At 44.3% G+C, this 7,903-nt stretch overlaps 1 pseudogene; it reads left to right on the forward strand.

The window, feature by feature from the left end:
• Positions 1-282: 282 nt before the first annotated feature.
• On the forward strand, positions 283-1,220 carry LOC147895927 (uncharacterized; annotated as a pseudogene).
• Positions 1,221-7,903: the final 6,683 nt, after the last annotated feature.

Raw genomic sequence — 7,903 nt, forward strand, 5'->3', positions numbered from 1 at the left:
TCTACAAAAAACTAGAATGTTCAGTTGATTTGAGTCCCCTCCCATTCTATTATGCCATCTGATCCCATATGCAAAAGAGAGGGGACTAAGAGATGATGTGTCTGGACTCTGGATTGAAGAGTGCTTTTGGAAGAGAAGGGTATGTGCAGGAGAGAGGAGCTTTCATATTTTCATGCTAGACATCTGCTAGAGAGGAGACATTTGTGTCTGAGGACATTATGCAAGAATGGAATCCCAATTGGAGAATTGTGAATGAAGAATATGAAGCAGAGATATCAGGAAGTCAAATTCATCAGAATCTTTCAAACAGAATGTTCTATGTCTGGGAGGGAAACCATTGAATGGTTGCATGGCAATCTATGATAAGAGATAGATACTCCCATACTAGAGAGAAACACCATAGGGTTTTGTGTACTATCATTGATCCAACAAGAGTCAGTGAAATAGCTTTGCTTTCTACCCTGCAAAACAATGAACTTGCAAGTGCTTCAAAATTATCTTTCTTGTGTTTTCTCTTCTTTGGGACTTCTGGTTTTGATATGCTTTTATATTTCAGCATGAATACACATGCATTGGTGGTCACATCTATCAGGGATGAGCTCATTAATTGCTTGAATATTTGTTCTGCTGATCATGAAAGCTACATGAAGGAACTTCTTGAGAAGGATAGGAAGTTAATATTTCAAATACGAAAAAATATACTAAGGGGAGTGAGACTTGGTATCCTCTTAGCAAAAGATACATTGGGAAGTTGATGTACAATGTAAGTTACATTTGGTTGGTTGATGCATCTTGTTAGTTGTTCTTTTTGTGGGGTTTCTTTACTCACATGTTTATTTTTTGGTTGACAGGTTCAAATATCCCAGTCATTAAACAAGAAGCTTGAGCAAGCAAAATTGACTTGTTCCATGGAAGAGCTTCAGAAGCTTGAGGAGAAGGAGCTTGGAGAGCTTGCTGCTTGTTATGGTGATAGGACAGGCAAGGTAATTCATTATGTGTGTTTTCTTCTTTCCCCTTAGATGCTGAACATACTTGACCCAAAATTGGGGGATGAATGGCAGGCAAAAGTCCTATCTCTTGGGTGGGGACCCGACAACTTTGCTACATTGGATAAATTGAACATGCTAGCATTACATGATGCCCCCATTCATACAAAGATAGTATGGATGTCCTTACTAGAGGCAAGCAAGGCAACCAAGGCAACTTATGGTCTTGCTTGAGGGGATCATGCATATAGAGTGTAAGTCTTTAGTTGTTATTAAATTAATATATGTCTTACATTCATTTCTATTTCTTGATGTTAAATTCCAAATTCTTATTTCAGTTGGTTGCGAAGAGAAGCGCTTCTTGAAAAAATTGGTCAAAAGGCCCAGGAGCTTCTTATTGATTTTCAAGATATCATGTGCGTAATGGTTATTCCTCCAGAGTGTTCTCTGTAGTATGATTATTATGAGGAGGTCAAACTTGAGGCAAGAAAAATTCTTTTTCCGTTGGAGTGTAAAGGGGATTAGAGTGAAGAGAAGACCGCCTCAAAGAAAGTGGAATTGCAAGATATGGCGGCGACAAAGAGCTTCTATATCGGTGATACATCATTCAAAGCCCTTTGTCACTGCTTCCATGATGTTTATATGCTATGATGTTTAACACTTATTTTTTTATGATTTCTTTCCAGTTACTTTGCTCATTTGAAAGAAAAGGAACATCTTGTCTCCATTTTTGTTATGGCTCGGTAGTGGGTGCTGGTCAGTAATCATGAGTCATGAATGTATCCACCTGCTCTTCGGAGCCTCTGTAAATAGGAGCTTGAGCACTGTCCTTGGTGGATAGATAGGGAAACAGGACAAGTGCTTGAGAGAGAGAAAGAGCTGAAGAGGAATGCTGACTTAGCGCCAGAGACTATAGTTCCTGGGGGGGCAAGTGAAGCTGACATTTTAGGTTTGCTTCTCCTCTAGACTTTCAGTTTTGTTACAGAATTCTCATACTTTGAAGGGGGCTCAGCCTCACAAGTGGAGCTTTCAGGAGACATGTACATAGACATTCATATAAGCTTCTCTTTTGACTGCAACATGGTAGTGAAAAATAAACTTGGGCACAGGTTTTACAGCAGGTGATGCTAGAGAGGCATACTATGAGCTCCTTGAAGGGGATGTGACTAATGAGGCCCCTCCAGTGCAAGGTACACCTTTCCTATCTACTTTAATATATAGCAGAAGTAATATAAATATTTGTGGAAAATCTCTTAGAAATATGAATTTTGTACCAGGGAAACATGTGGTGAATGGAGTGATACTATTGTGTCTATGAGTTGGAAGTGGTGTGGCATATTGTTGTGCTTCACCATGATGTATATGGGTTCCATGAAATGGCAAGCATTCGGAATGGGGTAAATTTGACTTTTCTTTTTGGTCATTCATGATACATGTAGCAGGGCCAACTTTAAAATATTGTTTGCTCGTGCTTTGCAGTGTTGTGCTTCCGAGTTTTTTATTGTTTGTAGGCGTGGAGTACACCCTCGGACATTTCTTTTGGAGAGTAGGCAGTACTTCCAGGCATTGAGTATGGAGCCTACCATCTTCTTCCTGATATTTTTATTGCGAGGAGGCCCACCGAAGATGTCTGGGGAGGAGGGTTGGAGCGCAGTCACATTTTCTTGTCATGCTTTGTCAAGTTTTTGTGCTGTCCAGGTGGGATTTGAGTTTGGGCTGTGGTACAGCTCCCATACTCAAGGCTTGCCTATCCACTGGACACTTATGTGTCTCCATGGACATGGATGAGACTGTGATTGTTTCACATGTCCAGCCCATCATTAGCAAGTGGAGGCAAGTTAAGCATGATGGTGGGGGGATTGGTAGGATGATGATGAAGTGGGCAAGACTGCTGGCCCTAATCCGTTTAATGACTAGTGAGCACCTTTGTTTTGTTATGTGCTGACATGTGAACTATTTCAGATATTATTTATCTTCTATTTTACTTTCATTTTCCATAAGCATAAGAATGTGGTTATTTTTTTGCATAATGCATGTTTCGGGTCTAGAAAAGATAATGGAAGAGTCTCAGTTTTCAAACGCTTTCAGTTGAGTGTGTCATGTGTCCATTAGGGTCTAAATGCATTCTGTTTTTTGTTTGTGGCAAAGTGTATTGCCACCGTATGCAGAAGATCGTTAATGAGGAGTCCCCCAAAAGGCACTCTATGAGACACAACTTGTATGTTGATGATGAGTGCAGTGAGGTGTGATTCCGCTTGTTTAGACAAGGATTGCATGGCAAGCCATTCTCTTGAGGACTTGGATGAGCTCTAATCATGCATCATTGTGGGGATTTTTTCGTCTTTAGCTACGCATGTTAGAAGGGGTAGAGAACATTTATTTCCCTTGCCAGCTAGAAAGAAAGAAAGAAAAAAAGTTTATTAAAGTCTTTGGAAGACCGATGGGTCTATGAGACTGTGAAAATCCTGATACAACAAGTTGTGGTAGTGGAGCTACTAAACGAGCGTCCATACCAATGCAAAATGCAAAAATGCAGAATGGAAGTACTAAGTCAGGTGCTGGTATGCATGTACAGAGAGATGGTTTGAGCAATTGGGGCTCCACATGGATAGGCTACTTCCCTTCCAGTACAGCATAGATGCTCCATTTTCTCCCCTCTTATCACATGAGGTCAACCAGGTTATCCGTGAGGATCTAAGTGAACCCGAGCACAGAGACAGGAGCAGACTTCTTCCTCGACTGATCCCTCTCAGAGCTCTATCATAAAGTTCTTTCAGCTAGATCACATGGACCCCCATGAGACAAGGCCTCAACATGACCGTGACTCGGAGCCTGTGACCCGACAGCTCAAACAGAGGGTCGACACACAAATCACACTTGGGGACATCCCCTCCTTGTTTAGAGTCGGGGAGCCCGACCAACGGGGGTCACAGTAGCCCTGGTCAGACGCAGAGCTACGACCGGGAGACATGCCAGAACCGCACCTCTGAGTGGCCGACAACACTCTATTGCCAACTTCATGCCTCCACTTCCTCATCCATCCTGATATCTTGCTACTGTCAATGATGATGATGATATTGATGATGATGCTAAGATTGATATATAGTTGACCATCGACATGACTATGTTGTATCCTCCTGCTGCAAGTGCCATAGAAGAGGATTGAGCTATCCATGGTAGCCTACTATGCCTTGAGGTATAATCCCCAGATTCCTTAATTCGGTACAAATACGTGGACCTGAAATGCAGCATCTAGCTATAAAGGGGGTGACCCAAACTCAGCTTGAATGATCTGATGAGGAACGGATGACTTACCACAAATCATTCGTGATAACATGAGAACCTGTAGCCACTCCACACAGGTCCACTCTGTATCTGACAAGTCTGGCCCCCAACAAGGACTATCGTACATCCCCGCTGGGCGAACCAAGGAGTCAAAAAGCAACCCCTTGGTGCGTGGATCTTGAAAGTGCAAGCAAAAGCACTGCCTCTCTAGTCTGGCCAATGAAGCATACCCTCTACTCAAGCATGCCTACATCATGGGTCTCATAGTGAAACTGGGTCCACAAAAGATAACCCCAAGATAAGTGTATGATGAAACTATCTCAACAGATGACCCCACAAATGTGAACTGCTCCTAACGCATGATGGCTCGAGATGTATTGAAGATCATGACCTTGGTTTTACACAGGTTGACCTTCAAATCATGAGACTCACAAAAGGACCGTAGTGCATCTAGGTGTCTCTGAAGCCCCTCTGCTAAGGAAGACAAGAGAGCCACGTCATTTGCATAGAGCAAAATCTAGATCAGTGTGCTCGCAAGAGAGCAACCTACACCCCCACGTGTCTGCATCACTGTCTCAAGCTTGTCAATGTAGAGGCCAAACAAGGTAGGCGATAAAGGACACCCTTGTTTGACCCCGATGGTGCTCATGATCTCGTCTTTCCACCCGGATCCTACCCGAACTTTGCCTGAAACTCTCTCGTAAAGTGCCATGACAACCCAAATGATCTCCTGGTCATAACAAGTCCTGTAGGCGTCGTATGAGGTGGGCTCTCAGAATTGTGTCAAATGCCTTGCGAAAATCCACAAAGCAACAATAAACCCTCTACTTTCGTGACCTCACCTCCTCGATGATACATCTGAGCATGAGAATGTGGTCCATGGTTCCATGATCACGCCGAAATCCGGCCTGTCTTGCTACTCTAAGTCCTCGACACTCTACAAGTCTACTAACCTCGGAGTCAAGTAATGATGCATAAATCTTGGACATGACATGTCCAATCATAATGGTCATGTAGTTCTCCGGGCTCATGGGATCCCCTGCCTTGTGGATGGGTGAGATAGTGTTAATGGTCCAAGTGTGTGGGAATCCCAGACAAACAGCTGCATTAAAGAGCTTTGCTAAGATCGAGGCTAGGAGGTTAATCCCATATGCAATGAACTCATAGCCCCTCATGATTCTTTGCTCGGCCATTATGAAGTTTCATTACGGCATCCTTTACCCCTTCTCTAATGAAGAGGGTGCAGGAGGTGGCATGTGTGAGAGGTTAGGGACTTGGCTGATTTGGGATGTCATAAAGTGTGCATGCATAATCAAACCAGATCTGAGTGGCGGAGGGGACCGTCCTTCTAGAAATCTCCGCTAGAAGTCCTTAGAGTTGTTACTAAACAAAATGTTCAGTAGCTCCTCCTCGTTCCGACGAACGAGGTCTAGTTTCTTCGTCCATACCAGTCTACAGTATTCGCGTAGCGTATCTAGTGCGCTCGAAAGACTGTTTTTGGTTTCAAATCTGAGTTGACGGCATAAAGCCTTACACTCATCATCGTACCAACTATTACAGGGTACAGTTCCAAGGGGTGGTGGGCAGGTGGTGTGGGGGAAAGCGTGAATGGCAGCCTCGTGTAGTGAGTGAGTGACAAGGGCAGAACGATCCTCTAAAAGGGGTATGAAGTTAATATAAGCAAGAAGTATGTACAAATGGTCAGAGTAAGAAGGTGAGTGATCCCGATCAAAGCATATATCGTGGTAGGTGGAGTAAGCAAACTGAGTGGGTTGGAAGGTGCTATGCAAAGGGAGGTGGAAAAAAGGTATGTATGATCAGCCCCTAGGGGGAGAGGTGCTATGATATATGATCAGCCCCTAGGGGGAGAGGTGCTATGATGAAGTCAGTAATGCGAGTTGTGAAGACAGGGGATCCCATGATGTAATCAACAAGACTGGAGCCCCCCCATGTGGAAAGCATGTGAACCCACCTGAAGCGGGCCATTTGTCCAAACCATTATAGATAATGAGATCATGTATCTTGCTGAGGTCTAATAGGGCTTGCCCATAAGATGAGAATGGACCTCACCTGTCAGCCAAAACCTGTAGCATACTTGCCTCCTCAAGGTCAATATCTAGTAGTAGAGTGGAATATCTCTGAAGTCAAGAAGTGGTACCTGATGGGCCCTTGTCCTCGCGTTGAAGTCTCCCACCAGGAGGACTTCTGTGCGGCTAGAGAAGTCAACGATCGACTGATAAAGGGCAGCAAATGGGGATGTCTCATCATCACCTCAGATATCTCTGGCAAAGTGGGAGGTCTCAGGGGGGAAGTAGCAAACTGCGACAAATAGATCCCGGCTGTCCATGTGTCGACGAATCCAGATCAAAAGAAATCTGGAATGTGTCTCTCTCTGCTCTATTGAAATGGTCCCTCGAAGTGTGGATCTGAAAAGGACTGCAACTCCACTTGAACCTCGAACTCCTCCTGTACCCCTCGTCTCAACTCTGTAGGCAGACTCCCATGTATATCCACTGATCCGCTGACTATTGGAAGAGGGCACTCTGGACTCTGATGTGTCTCTGTATAAAAGACTATGTTGTGGCCTGTATAGGATTCCAAGAAGTTCCCTAGTTCTAACCATAAGGTACCATTACAGTTCCAAATGGTGCAGGACAGGATCTTGCATATCTGAGTCTCATAGACCCTGCTTCCCTATGTAGGAGAGGGGGCAGATGCCCTATGGGGGCCTGTAAGAAGTCATCCCTCTCGTACTACTGCCCACTTCCCCTCCTTCCGAGCCTGATCCCGCTGCTACAGCAAAGAGCGCCTCTCCTCAACCTATAAAGGTGTGAGGTCCTCATCCATAAAGATTGATGGCTGATCTCGAAGGACTGACCTGCGTCGTAGAGCTGAAAGTCGTGTGTGAGTGTCATGGAACCGTATGATCAAGGGTTGCTCTCAGTTGGGATCTCTCCCCACCCGCCATGCCCTCTCTATCCTATGCTCAACCACACCCAGGGTAGCGCCCACGAACGCAGTCGCATCTACCATTAGTGTAGCCTCAGTGCGTGGGATCCCACGTACTCTGATGTTGAGAGCCTTATTGGCTCTTTGCTGCTGTTGCTCCATGAGGGTAGCCGAAACGGTTAATATGAAATGTCATTCTTGCTCTATGAATTGCAATTTTGGGGGTCAATTAAAAAGTAGACATCGTATGATTTGTACCTCTAGTAGAAGCAAGGGCATTTGTTAGCCCAACAAGTAATGGGGCACCCTTTGGGATTTAGCTTGATGTCTAATTGACTTTCAATGTGTACTATGCCCCAATAGGACGTGCACAATGGGATGCCCTTTGTATTCACGAGCTATGTTGAGTTCGCAGTGATAGGGTTCCATGGAGGCTATAGGCTAATGGACTCACTTTGCAATAGGTTAGGGCATGCAAGGCCAAAATTGGATAGATATAAAATCCTTACGTTTAGAGATAGCTTTGATACTTGTATCAGAGCCTTTTTGTGGGCAACGGGAGTTAAAAACTTGCCATCAACTTGTTTTACAATACCACTTCTAGCTTTGCATGCTTGCACCAAACCTCCACAAAGGCTATTTGAAAATGATGGATGTTTTTATCGGAACTATACTTATATATT

Source organism: Dipteris shenzhenensis, chromosome 12 (genome assembly GCF_047967505.1).
Source record: "Dipteris shenzhenensis isolate YYH24624 ecotype China chromosome 12, Dip_SZ_1.0, whole genome shotgun sequence".
In the NCBI taxonomy this organism is placed as follows: Eukaryota; Viridiplantae; Streptophyta; class Polypodiopsida; order Gleicheniales; family Dipteridaceae; genus Dipteris; species Dipteris shenzhenensis.